The sequence below is a fragment of the Apodemus sylvaticus genome, chromosome 12 (genome assembly GCF_947179515.1).
Source record: "Apodemus sylvaticus chromosome 12, mApoSyl1.1, whole genome shotgun sequence".
Taxonomy (NCBI): domain Eukaryota; kingdom Metazoa; phylum Chordata; class Mammalia; order Rodentia; family Muridae; genus Apodemus; species Apodemus sylvaticus.
The window spans coordinates 48,489,429-48,504,041 of record NC_067483.1 but is presented as its reverse complement, the minus strand read 5'-3'; the positions used below and the strand labels follow the sequence as shown (position 1 = coordinate 48,504,041).

Sequence of the window (14,613 nt, the reverse complement as noted above, 5' to 3'; positions counted from 1 at the left end):
AGTGCTCTTAACCACTGAGCCATTCCTCCAGCCCCGCTGATATGTTTTAATTGGGCATGTGGATTAGGGTAACCAAAAGAAGGCTTTTGATTGATAGACTTCAATACTTTCAAAGGTTGACTTTGGTGATCAGCCTAGAAATGAGTCTAGCCTAAGAAATTGTCCAAATTAGGGAAGAGACCTTGATGGCTAGCATTATGGATGTAATGTAAGTATTACAAGAGAGAGGGAAGGGAGAAAGGCAAGGCATGCTAGTGCCATGTTTACCATGCTTGTGTTCCATGGTATTTCTTGTTCAATCTCATTGGGGCAGCATAAGTACTGTGATTGGACAGTAAAAGGGAGGCAGAGCTAGGAGTTGGAGAGTCACATAAGTCTCAGGAGAGAGATGGCAGGTCTGAAAAACAGGATGGCTTCTGATTTTTTTTTTCTGTTTTTCTTTTTAAACCACCAACCAAAGAGGGAGGGGCCCATGGCTTCAGCAGCATATGTAGCATAGGATGGCCTTGTTGGACATCAAAGGGTGGTGAGGCCCTTGGTCTGGAGAAGGCTCCATGCCCAGTATAGGGGAATGCCAGGATAGGGAAGCAGGAGTGGGTGGTTTGGTGACTAGGGGGAAGGAGTAGGAGAGGGGGTTTTCAGAGAGGAAACCAGGAAAGGGAATAACATTTGAAATATAAATAAATAAAATATTCAATCAAAAAATGAAATATTGGGAAAAAGCTTTATCAGTTTTAATTAACTCTGGAATTACTGTACTGGCAACTTTAAATTGTGTTTAGTATATATATATATATATATATATATTTATATATAAATAAATATATAAATATATATATATATTTATATATAAATAAATATATATATATATATATATATAAATCTAATTGACTAATAAAATAAGCATTAAGAGTCATGCTTCTTTTGTGATTGGGTTATCTCATTTAGGATGATATTTTCCAGTTCCAAACATTTGCCTAAAAAAATTCATGAATTCATTGTTTTTAATTGCTGAGTAGTATTCCATTGTGTAAATATACCACATTTTCTGTATCCATTCCTCCATTGAGGGACATCTGGGTTCTTTCCAGCTTCTGGCTATTATAAATGAAGCTACTATAAACATAATGGAGCATGTGTCCTTATTGCATGCTGGCGATGGAATGCAATCTCTGATAAGTGGATATTAATTAGCCCAGAAGCTCTGAATACCCAAGGCACAATTTGCTTAACAAATGACTCCCATGAAGAAGTAAGAAGAGGGACAGTAAGGATCCTGGACAGGCTTGATCTAGCATTGTAGGGTCATACCAGGACAGAGAAGAAGGAGGGAGGTGATTCGAGAATGGGTGGAGAGAAGAAGGCTTTTGGAACATATGGAGAGGGGGGAACTGGGAAAGGGGAAATCATTTGGAATGTAAACAAAGAATATAGAAAATAAAAAATTTAAAAAAGAAAACAAAACAAACAGACAAATAAAAAAAGAGTCATGCTTCTACCAGGGAATTGGGATGTGTGGGCATCTGGTGGAAGCTAGATGAACACATGGGACCTTGGGGAGATTTGGCCAGGCTGGAAGAACTGTCAGGGAGCTGAGGTCATGCAGAACAGGACCTTGCCTGAGAGTTGGTGGGTCAACCCTTTTTAATATTTTCTGCAACATGCTTGAGCCTGACAGAGACCTACACACACACACACACACACACACACACACAGAGAGAGAGAGAGAGAGACAGAGAGAGAGAGAGAGAGAGAGAGAGAGAGAGAGAGAGAGAGAGAGAGAGTAGGGATGGAGAGACAGAGATAGAGAAACAGAGACAGAGAGAGACAGTAAGAGATCTTATATTTTACTGCACTAAATATAAAGACAGTGACTTTCCAAATATCAGTAAAGAAAAACTTTATCCAGAGAAATATAGTACTCACTCCTTGGGCACAAATTTTATTAGTATCAATTTCAGAGATTTCACAGGAAAGAAAATTAACTCTAATGGGGAATATTGTATCTTGCAAAAATTGAATACCCCTCAAAATGCTGTTGTGTTAGTCCACCAGAATAAAAATTCTAGGATTTTGTGACAGGTTGAAATAAACTAATAAGCATTCTCAAGTTATTAAATTCAAAATTACTTAAACCAGGTGACTTTGCTGTTATATGAAAGAGTAATAAATTCTTTATTGCAATATTTGTATACATTGTGGTTGGTCTAATGTAGTATGAATCTATCAACTGTGTTTTACTTTCCACAGAAAATATTTATTTTAAGATATTTATAATACTTTATTTCCAGATTGAAGCATTTCAACCATCAAGGAAATTCCTTAATTAAGAAGCCAAATAAATTAAAATAACATCATGAAGTCCTTAAAATTGACCAGATTCACTAGAATTCTCCTTCTAATTGTAAACAAGCCAAACTACAAAGAAGACTCAGACTACAGCAGCTGCCTGGAAGTATCAGAAAACAGCTAAGCTGCCAGGAAACTGTTTAGTTCAGAGTTACTTGGAAAGAACACATTCCAACAAGTTTCTACACAACACAAACTACCTGCCAGCAGTGCTGTTGGTATCAGGATCTCTGAAACCATGACATCACATAGGAGACAGTGTGACCTGCACACCTGTTTCCAAAGAAACAACCACCATGTTCCCAGAATGCACTTGGCTCACCTCCCACCTTTACCTGTGGCTACATCTTTACCATCTGGATATAAAGAAATGCCCTTCTGATCTCTTTCTCACACTCTCTTACCCTCCTTTTTTTTCCACCACCACCTTGACCTTTCCTGTCTTAATAAATCTCACATGGAACTGTTTGGCCTAGTGTGGTCTTTCTGGTGCCATTCAATGATCACAGCAGGCACAGCATGCTCCAGGTTCTCAGCTCTTAATGAATTGCTGTAGTGTGTGCTTTTCAACATCAGCCATTGAGTCATTTCTGCTCCTATAAGAAACCTTCCCCCCATACTCCTGTAATAGCAACAGTAAAACTCACGGTTTACCAAGTGGGACTTGGTGGTGTGCATACTTTTGCCTGTCTTGGACTCCATACATTTGAATGAATATGCAACACATGTGCTGCACTTCCCTAGGAAATGTCTTGACCCACAACATAATTTGCAGTCAACAAGGACCAGAAAAGAATGGGAGGAATAAATGCAAGGTTCTGCTGTGATTAGTAACACATGTAATAGAAGCACAGTAGCCTGAGGCAGGAGCATCTGTGGAGGAAATACCAATACAATCATGATTTCCTGTATGGTACATGTTGCAGTCCCTTTGCGATATGACAACATTTGTGTGGTATTTGCTATGGGGTAGGAAAAAACCATGTAATTGGGGCTGAAGCAGTAGGATTAGAATGCCTGCAGAAGAAATCATGGGATGGCATTATTTGTCTATATGGTGTGGTGTGGCATGTCTGCTCAATGAGTCGTATCCATCACATGAATATGGAAATATCCTTGAGACTGTTAAAGCTTTAAAGTAAATCTTATATTCTCTGGGATTAGTGTACTTGAGTTAAGACTGTTAACAAACAGCGGCTGAGGTTGCCTAGTTACTTTTGTGTAGTTAGAAATACACATGAGGCTAACAATGCAGACAATCAGGAATATTTCTGTAAAGGAGAAATTGCAGCAAGAAAGGGAGATGCTGCAAACGACCTATGTGTTATCCTTAGATTTTCCAAGTAAACTAGATAAATAAGATGTTGATATAGAGGTGGTAAATGTAATGGAAAATACCCTCAAGTCCTACCTTTAATAGGAAATGAGGGAAAAAATCTGTAATCCTACAAGCAGATTCTTGAAGAAATCCTACTAAAATCAGGGACTAGACAATGATGCATACTCTCTACACACCTATTCAATATAGTACTCAAATTCCTAGCCAGAGCAATTAGACAACAAAAGTAAGTCAAAGAGATACACATTGAAAAGGAAGGAGTCAAAATACCACTATTTGCAGATGATATAATAGTATACTTAAGTGAGCCCAGAAATTCCACCAAAGAACTCTTAAACCTGATAAATAACTTCAACAATGTGGCTGGATATAAAAGTAACACAAACAAATCAGTGGCTTTCCTTTACTAAAAGGATAAACAGTCTGAGAAAGAAATTAGGGAAACAACACACTTCAATAGTCACAAATAATATAAAACACCTTGGTGTGACACTAACCAAGGACATGAAAGATTGGTATGACAATAAATTCAAGTCTCTGAAGGAAAAAAAATCTAAGAAGACCTCAGAAGATGGAAAGACCTCCCAGTTCATGGACTGGCAGAATTAATAGAGTAAAAATGGCCATCTTGCTAAAAACAATCTACAGATTCAATGCAATCCCCATCAAAATTCCAACTCAGTTCTTCATAAAATTAGAAAGAGCAATTCTCAAATACATTTGGAATAACAAAATACTCAGGATAGTGAAAACTATTCTCCACAATAAAAGAACATCTAGGGAAATCACCATCCCTGACCTGAAGCTGTACAATGAGCAAGAATAATAAAAACTGCATAATATTGGAACAGAGACAGGAAGGTAGATCAATGAAATAGAATTGAAGACCCGGAAATGAGCTCACACATCTATGGTCACTTGAGCTCTGACAAAGGAGCTAAAACCATCCAGTGGAAAAAAGACAGCATTTTTTCAATAAATAGTGCTGGTTCTATTGGCGGTCAGTATGTAGAAGAATGCATGTTGATCCATTCTTATCTCCTTGTAATAAGCTCAATTCCAAGTCTATCAAATACCTTAACATAATCCAGATATACTGAAACTAATAAAAGGGAAAGTGGGGAAGGTCCTCAAACACATGGATATAGGGGAAATTTTACTGAACAGAACACCAATGGATTATGTTCTCAAATCAACAATCAACAAATGAGACCTCAAAAAATTACAGTTTCTATAATTACAGTTTCTAAAATTTCAATAGGACAAAACAGCAACCAGCATATTGGGAAAAGATCTTTATCAATCCTGCACCACATAGAGGGCTAATATCAAATATATACAAAGAACTCAAAAAGTGAGACTCCAAAGAATCAAATAACCCTATTAAAAATGGGGTACAGAGCTAAACAAACAATTCTCAACTGAGGAATACAAAATGGCCTAGAAGCACCTAAAGAAATGTTCAACACCCTTAGTCATCAGGGAAATGCAAATCAACACAACCTTGATATTCCATATCACACCAGTTAGAATGGCTAAGATCAAACACTCAGGGCACAGCAGATTCTAGAAAGATGTGGAGAAAGAGGAACACTCCTCTATTGCTGGGTAAAACCACTCTGGAAATCAGTTTGGCAGTTTCTCAGAAAATTGGACATAATACTAACAGACGACTGAGCTATACCACTCCTGGGCATATACCCAGAGGATGATCCAACATATAATAATGACACATGCCCCAGTATATTCATAACATCCTTATTTATAGTAGCCAGAATGAACCCACATGTCCTTCAAAAGAGGAGTGAAAATAGAAAATGTGGTACATTTATACAATGGTGTACTACTCAGCTATTAAAACAATGACTTCATGAAATTCTTAGGCAAATAGATGGAACTAGAAAATATCATCCTGAGTTAGGTAACCCAATCACAAAAGAACACAAAAGGTTTGTAATCACTGATAAGTGGATTTTAGCCCCAAATCTCAGAATACCCAAGATACAATTCACAGACAACATGAAGCTCGAAAGGAGGGAAGATCAAAGTGTATTTGCTTCAGTCCTTCTTAGAAGGGGGAACAAAATTCTTACAGGAGGAAATATGGAGACAAAGTATGGGGCAGAGAGGGAAGGAAATGCCATCCAGAGACTTCCCCACCTATGAATCTAGTCACCAAAACCATGCATATTGTGGATGCCCAGAAGTGCTTGTTAACAGGAGCCTGAAAAATACAGAGGTAAATGCTCACAGGCAACCATTGGGCTGAGGACAGGGAGAGTAACAGAAAAGACTAAAGGAGCTGAAAGGGTTTGCAACCCCATAGGAAGAACAACAATATCAACCTACCAGACTCTCCCAGAGCTCTCAGGAACTAAACCAAAGAGTGCACATGGAGGAACCCATGGCTCCAGCAGCATATGTAGCAGAGGATGGCCTTGTTGGGCATCAATAGAAATAGAGGCCCTTGTTCCTTTGAAGGATTGATGCCCCAGTGTAAGGGAATGTAAAGGTGGAGAGACAGGAGAGGGTGGGTGGGAGAACATCCTCATAGAAGCAGGGTGAGGTGGAGGGGATAGGGGAATTCTGGAGTGAAACAGGGAAAGGAAATAACATGTATAATGTAAATAAAGAAAATATCCAATGAAAAAAACAATGATCCAGTAAAAAACAGCATAGAGTGATTAGGAAATACTCTGTGTTTATTGCTAGAAATAATGTAAAATTGTTTCAATGATGGAAGGACCCATTGCATCATCACTTGTGAGGCTTTGGATCATGGAAGAAAAATGAGAGAGGATGTAGGAAAACACAGCAATTTAAGTACCCATCCTTCTTTAATACAAAGGCTGTATAACCTGAGACAGAATAAAAAAACTGATTATCTAAGCCATTGGAATGCTTGAGAATATATCTGTGGTTTCATATATACATGTGTATATACACATATACAGATATATGAGCTGATATATATATCAGCTGTCATATTCCTAGCTCCCTCAATAGTGTCTGTTCATATTCTATGCCACCAGTCCTTATTTGTGATATATGTGATATTTGTGATATATGTATATGTATATATATAAATAGTACTTACTATTTGATATTTATGATAAATATGGTACTAACAATACTCTATGCTCCCCGATTCCCTGATACTTTTCAGTACCACATATATTATATATATATCAAATAGTAGTATATATATATATATATATATATATATATATATATATATATATATAAAATCACAAATATCACATATATCACAAATAGGGACTGGTGGAGCATGGAATATGGACAGACAATATTGAGGAATGTAGGAGTATGAGATGTTTCTGCATATATATAAGTATAACTGCATATCCCCAGGGCAAATAGAACATGTGTTCACAGAAGACATAAAGAAAAGTTTGATCAAGCAGGGGATTCAAGGGTGGTATGGAACTTGAGAGGCTTTGCTGTGTCTCTCTTTGGTGCAAGGTATTTATTAGATAGGAAAGGCTTTGGCAGATCTCACTCAGTTAGACCCACTTGTAAAGACTGTAAAGTAAGAGAGCAACCTCTAGAAGATAGAAAAGATTAAAGCAGAAGAAGAAGTCTGTCTGGGTTCATTGAAGGCAGCTATGGAATGATTTTGGCAAGCTGGAGCTCCTAAGCAGGGGAAATGAAAGAATGCCAAATTGTGTCCTATGGATCTTCTGGGAGGGGCTAAAGCCTGAAGAGCAGTACATAGAAGACACCCATATAATAGCACAGGCAAAGATAATTAAACTTGTCCCATCAGTGACTAATTATCCAGGCAAGACTAAGGAAAATGCATTTTATTCCAGGGGTAGAGGTGGTTTTCCAGCCAGGAACTTCAGGTATGGTATGCTAGACAGAAAGAAATTATCTGCAGCTATATCCCCTATCCTAACCCTAGGGCAGTCAGACCCAGGGAGCCAACAGGTACAGCAGAGTGGTGGAGCAGGGCACCTTTCCCTCTTGGCATATATTGGGTCATACTTACTGTGTCATTATGTGTGGGGAAATGTAGGGAGGTTCCATATAAGAACTCAATGATAATGAAGTATAGTAGCAAAGAAAGAATTATTTAGGATAAAGTAGAGCTAATTAATTTGGTACCCTTTATTCATGCATTGTACACATATTTTTTGTGGAGGAATCAATTAATTCAAATAGGTAGAAACCTTCCATGCTGTAACAGACCTTGTTTATGGTTAATGTTAGTATCTTCTTTATTGTAAACTTCTGGAGTCCCCTGACATTTACTAAGAATTGGTGACAAAAGACTTTCAGAATGACTTACCTAAGTTTTTTTTTTTGTACACTCCTTATTAGTTATGGGATGGTGCTTCAGGATATTACGTTATTCTCACCATCTTCTAGGAAAGGTTATGTTATATACAAGACATGATACTAATCTCATGGGTAACTTGAAGACTTTGAAAGATAACCAGGTACAATACTGAAAGAAAATGGTATTACCCCAGGACCACCAAGACAATGCTCTCAGCAAAAGGCATATTTATTTGCCTAAGAGAGACAAAGTGCTGGGAATAAGAGACAAATGCAGGAGGTAGATGATGAAAAAGAAGATAAAGGGAACAAGGAAGAGAAAAAAGGGGTATTTGTCCCACAGCAGGAACAAAGGATTGCCACTGTATAGAAAGGAAACATCACTGGCTTATAGACAGGTGACAGTTTGCAAATATGTAAGGGTAGGCCCCATGTTAAGTTGAGGTGTTTAATTTTATTTGGGAATGTTAATTAGGTGAGCAAAAGGGGCATTTTCAGGGCAGTACTTCAATACTTTGATAGCTGGGCCTTGTTAGTCAACCTCATGAAGAGGAAGTAACCTAATAATGAAATAGATATTAGATTCTAGCTTTATGAATGTAATATAAGGGATTTTAGCAAAGCAGAAAGAATGAAGGAGAATGAAAAGGCCTGCCAGAGGGCTTGGGATGACCAGACCTATTTCAAATGGTGTTTTTACTATCTTACAATGCTGCAGGAGCTGGGTTAATTGAAAGGAAAAATTAAATCGATGTTAAAACAACAACTATGAAATTTGAAAACAAAAAGAACCTCACAGATAAAAGAAACCTCCCAGAGACGATACTTTATTGAACGAAAACTCCAATTCCAGGAATGGCATACCTTGCTCTGAGTTGTTGGCCAAGTAAGTCTTTGAGACTCCACGTATCATGAATGCTATTGCTATTATTCTGTATTTCCTAACAAAGTGAGATGGCAAAACTCCATTGATGAAAGTACCACATGCCTATGCTTTGATTACAGGACATGGAGAAATTTTGCTGCTGAACTGGAAATTATGGCCCTCTTGGGTAGCTTTTGTAGTATCAAAGGTGCCCTTGGAGAACTCTCACCAAAATGGGATGTGCCTGCCCATGCAATACTTGCTCAGCTATTGTAAGACCAACTGATTTTCAATTGAATCTAAGGTCTGCTCCGCAAAAGGGAATTCACATCTATTACTGTAAGCCATGAGAACAACATATATCTATCTAGGGTGGTATAACTCCAATGAGGAAGTAACTTCTATTATTTACTAGATTGCTATGTTGTGCTTGTCGAGCTGAGTTAAACATAAGTGGTTATCTGTATAAACCACTGTCATTGTTAACCTCAATTCATAACCACCAATGAAGCTAAAAACAAGTTACCATGGTTCCAGCATGGTTACCAGATTCTTAACTGTTGGTGGACATCTGTAGTCACCTGTTCCAAGGCTCAAATATCATTTCAGAAAAGGAGTGGAATGAATATAAGAGCTGGAGGAAGGGTAAGGGTGTAATATAATAGCTTCCTCTGAGAGTGACATGTTTCAGCATGCAGGGAGTCTCCTTAACCAAAAATGGAAACAACTCAAATTGGCTTCAGAAAGTCCCTGAATCTACTGATATTCACTACTTCTGTTCCTAGAAGAATGAATAAGTCAAGCTGCAATGAAGATGCATAAGAGAGAAGCTCCCTGAAAGAAACAGCAACCAACCAAGCTGCCTGGAAGAGATTTAGCCTAGTCACTTGGAAAGGACACTCTAATACTTGAGCTTATAGACCAAGCTCAACGTTCCCAGCTTTTGTAATCTGTCACCCATGCTTGAAAGGTCTTTGCTGATGCACCTGCCACTGAGTAATTTGTGCTTCTGTAAGAACCACCTTATCCATTGTCATGTGAATAACCCCAGTAAAAGTCATTGTTTCACCAATATGGACTTTGGTAATAGCTGTAATTTTGTCTCTCATGAGTTTTCTACTTGGGGAGAGCAGATGCATATGCAACATCACTTCAGAGAAAGGTTTTGTCATAGATATATTTAACAACTTATTATTAGAAGTATGCATTTGATTACTATTTACATAACACAAGGTTTTTCAACATCTTGAATTGATATTTTTTCAAGATAGTATTTTTCTTAACACGTTATATATTAAATAAAGTTATAAATTTACATCTGACATTTTTGAGGAAGATGTAGTCAAGTTTGTACAAAAGTAAGCTTTTTAAGAATATTAGTTTATGTTCATGTTATGTTTTGCAGGAAAATTTATGTAATAATATTACTTATTTTTATTAAGTCAATAATTCAATTGCCCACACATTCAAAACAAAAACCTCAAAGTTAATTTTGGAAGAAATGTTAAAAAATGTAACATTATTGCAAGACAAATAAAGCTATGGCAGTGAGACTATTTCATAAAATCATCGTCTTTCACTGAAATTTGAATTAAATACTCTCACTTTGCTAAATGTTTTTAGATGATAATAAAATTTTAATCTTACTAAGTATCTTCCACTTTTATGAGTATTTTTAAGTATTTGAACTTGCAAAAACTTAATGTTCTACAAAAACCTTTTCTGCAATGTTTAAAAGAAAGCCATTATTTTTCACCAAGAGAATTTTTCTTTTTTTCTCTTATATCTAAATTTAGCATTTTTCCTGTTGGAAATAGTCTTGTGACCATCAGTCACATGTAGGGCCAGGCTCCAAGTGTTCTGGCTGTACTCTACCCCCACAGTCACATGACTATAGCCAGGTTTTCCCTACCTCACAGTTACCTGGCAACAGCCAGGTAAACCAATCCACTATTAAATGGGTCTTCCTGGCCCCTCCTAGCTCTCTTGCTTTTCTCTCTTATCCTTCTGCTCTTGTCCCCCTGTTCTCTCTCTCTCCCCATTTTTCTCCCCTCTTTCCATGTGGTCAGGGCCAGCTCTCAGCCCTCTATCTCTCTTTCTCTTTTCCTTTTCCAACATCTCTATAATAAAGCTTTGAAACTATGGACTGACACTTCTTATCAAAACCCACCCTGTAGGAGCAATAAAATAGGCCTCAGAGTCTCCAGCCACCAGAAAGGACTGAGACTTTTCCTAGCCAGGCTTACTCAACAGGTACCTGGGGCCTGGGAGAAGAGCCCTGCCTTCTGAGTAAGGACCTTCCTCCTCACTAGTTGGGCAGCCTTCCCTCTGCAGATACACAGGAACTCACCATCTCTATATGGGTGCACACAGGCCCAACAGGCCTGCTATCCAGGACATAGGGAACTCCTGGTTTTTCCCTACATTTTTCCTTGTATCTTTTAATTTTGTCCAAAATTGAATGTTTATCCCATGAAATCATATTACTCAGTCAAAACCTTGCCCTCTGCTTTATTAAAAAATTTTAAAAAACTTGACCTCTATTACACATGTTATCTTTTTTAAAATTAGATATTTTCTTTCTTTACATTTCAAATGTAATCCCCTTTCCTGGTTTCCCCTCAGAGAACCCCCTAACCCATCCCCACTCCCTCTGCTCACCAACCCACCCACTCCTGCTTCCCTGTCCTGGTATTCCCCTATACTAGGGCATCAAGCCTTCTCAGGACCAAGGGCCTTTCCTCCCTTTGATGTCCAACAAGGCCATCCTCTATTTTTAAAATTTGTATTTGATGAGAAGATAGTATTAATATATTTATGTTTTATTTATATATATTTATGTTTATTAATATATTTACATGTTATTTTGTTGTTACACCAGAGAAAATTACTTGAGAATATGTTTCTGGAGAAGCACATATATTTCATACCTTATAATCTGATAGACTGGAATTTTAGCTCATCTAAAATGTTTTACTTTATTTTCAAATTTTTATGATTTGTACTTTAATTTCAACATTTGTTCAGTCCCTTTTCTTCCTCCAAACCCTTCCATATATCCCTTATACTCTCCTTCAACTCCATATCGTTTTTTTTATTTACTAATTGTTATTACATGAAAATAAATATGTTCTTAAAAAATACCCTGTTCAGTTCACATAATGCTTCCATTATATATGTTTTCATGGCTGATATTTTGGCTTTGAACAAATAATTTGTATGCTTTATCCTGTTGGAACCCCCTTCTGTTTTCAGCACTCTTCAGGTGCTGATGGTTCTTTGTGAAAGTTTGGAACCTTCTAGACTTTTCTCAGTGTAGTTTGGAATGCTCATTGGCATCGTCCTTGTTCAGATTCCATTCAGGCAGCCATACGGCCATAGCATTATGGGTAAAACTTGGAACATTACTAGGAGGTAGAATCTCACACATACTTCCCTTCCAGTTCTATCGGCTCTTAAAAATCTTTCTTCCTCTTCTGTAAAAATATTCATTTAGCTTTAGGGGAAGGGATGTTTTTTAGATGTAGCATCACTATAAGGATGTCTGAAAAAACGACTGGAATCTTGCCATTATCTAGCTACCAAAAATATGAGAAAACTGTTGTACTTATACCTTTTATAAAAACATGCATATGCAGTGTTAAAGAATCTTTCTCATTTAGGTTAATGGGATTTCTTCCAAGAGACAATGACCACCTAATAAGAAGCCCAATACTAGCCATGGATATTTGTCTTTTTAGTTGTTGGCTAGAGCTATCTAAGAGTCTACCCAAACACACAGCTTATTGTCACTGCCATTGATTACTCTAGTGAAGTGGAAGTTAGTCTGTGATACTGATTACCTAATGCATTCAAGAAATAGAGCACATAGAACCCTATGCTGGAATTGGTCTGAAAGATTCTTCACTGAGGACAGGTGTTCCTAGTACCAGAAGGCAAAATACTTTCTAAGGATTGTGGCAATGAATAGTCCTACCAAGTTATGAAGCCCATGTACAACATCAACAACCTGTATGGCCTAAGGATACGGTAGTGATGAACATTCATTGGCAGTAACCAGCAGTTCTCTAATTGTACTTAAGATCCTGTCAACCAAAGGGAGACAGTGCTTCTTCCTCTTAGAAACCTATCTAAGTACTTAGTATTATTAAAGTTGTCATTGCTAGAGGTAAAACTACAACCATTAATTTCTTAAACCTGCATAATATATGATTATTTGTCTTTGGACTTGCAGAAAAGTGTAGATTTTATACCTCATTATCAAGGAAATTTTTATTCCAGTAGTTAGACCATAACACCATAACACCAATCCAAACTCAAAGTTGTGAAAGCCAATTTCAATCCATACATCTAACAGTCATACCACACCTAAGTTACCTTTGGATAATGTGTTAAATTCTTCAGTCACAAAGTAAGCAATCTTGTAGAAAGTTTGCCAATAGCTATTTCTACACTTAAATAATCATCTAGTCATATTTTCTATCATGATTTGGTAGACTTAGTGTTTGCAATATTTGCCATTATTTCCTTCCTTCTCTATAGCTGTTTTCACTCAGTAATTGTTGTTGATAAAAAGCGTTCCAGTATTTTTGATTATAGACCCCTTCAGTGTGGTTAATGAACCCATATAATCACCATGCATTTGTGGGGAGATTGTTTTCTTTCCATCATTACTTTGTTTTATTTTATTTTATTTGTAGTTAAAACTACAAAACAACAACAAAAATGTAATAGGATCTAAAATTCATTAAAAGAGGCTAGGGAGATCCTCAGTTGTTTAAGAGAGCACTATTCTTCCAGAAAATCCTACTCAGCTTCCCAGAAACCTAGACAGCTGACTCACAATCACATGTGACACTTGTTCCAATCCACTTGGTTTCCTCTGGCTTCTGCTCTCTCTGCAAATGGAGAGTATCTCAGGGGAATAGAGGAAGAGTAGTCCATAAACAGAACATGCATGAATTATCTTCTATTTAAAAACTTATATCGTTTGAGACAATTAGAGATTTTAAACAAAATTTAGATTTGGAATTTTATGAGTGAAAGTTATTTTCTATAAATGATGATAATCCTCTCAGTGTGTACCTTCCAGACTTAACTCTTGCAAACTCTGGATAGCTACATGTTCTTTAAATCTCCCTTAAAATTGTTCCTTATCACCGATTGCAAACTGTGCTTATGTTTCTGCCCAGAAAATTCACTCTGATCATTTAATTAAAGTTTCCCTTGATAGGCTACTAATATTTAAAACAGTAACACAAATTATTCATGCCTTTGCATTGAAACATTTTCTATTTTACAGTTTTATTTAATATATATTTTGAGTTTATAGTTATTTCAATGAAATCCTGAGGAAGTAGGGCATATATATATATATGTATATATATATATATACATATATATGTATATATATCAAGTATATGTAATTCTCTCAAGTGCAATTTAATTGGCTATGCCTTATTTGCTATTTAATTCAACTCACTCTTATATCAACTGATAAGAAAGTTAAATATATAATGCATGCAATTCATCTTTTGAGTAAAGTCAATGAGCGATAAAATTGTGAGCTGATAGATCAATTAATGTTGATTTCTATACCCATATATTTTTGTGTATTAACTACAAGTATTGCAAACTTATTTGTAGATAGGAGAGATTGTAGACCTAAATATCACTGCAAATTTAAAATGAATTCATCATTTGTTATTTAAATATTTATCTGTTTAATATTAAAATGAATCAAAAAGGGATAAATGAA

At 36.6% G+C, this 14,613-nt stretch overlaps 1 long non-coding RNA gene across 1 annotated transcript in view; it reads right to left on the bottom strand.

Moving 5' to 3' along the window:
* Positions 1 to 14,613, bottom strand: part of LOC127697517 (uncharacterized) — a 1,170,919-nt gene that overhangs the window by 486,644 nt on the left and 669,662 nt on the right. The window lies entirely within an intron of this gene.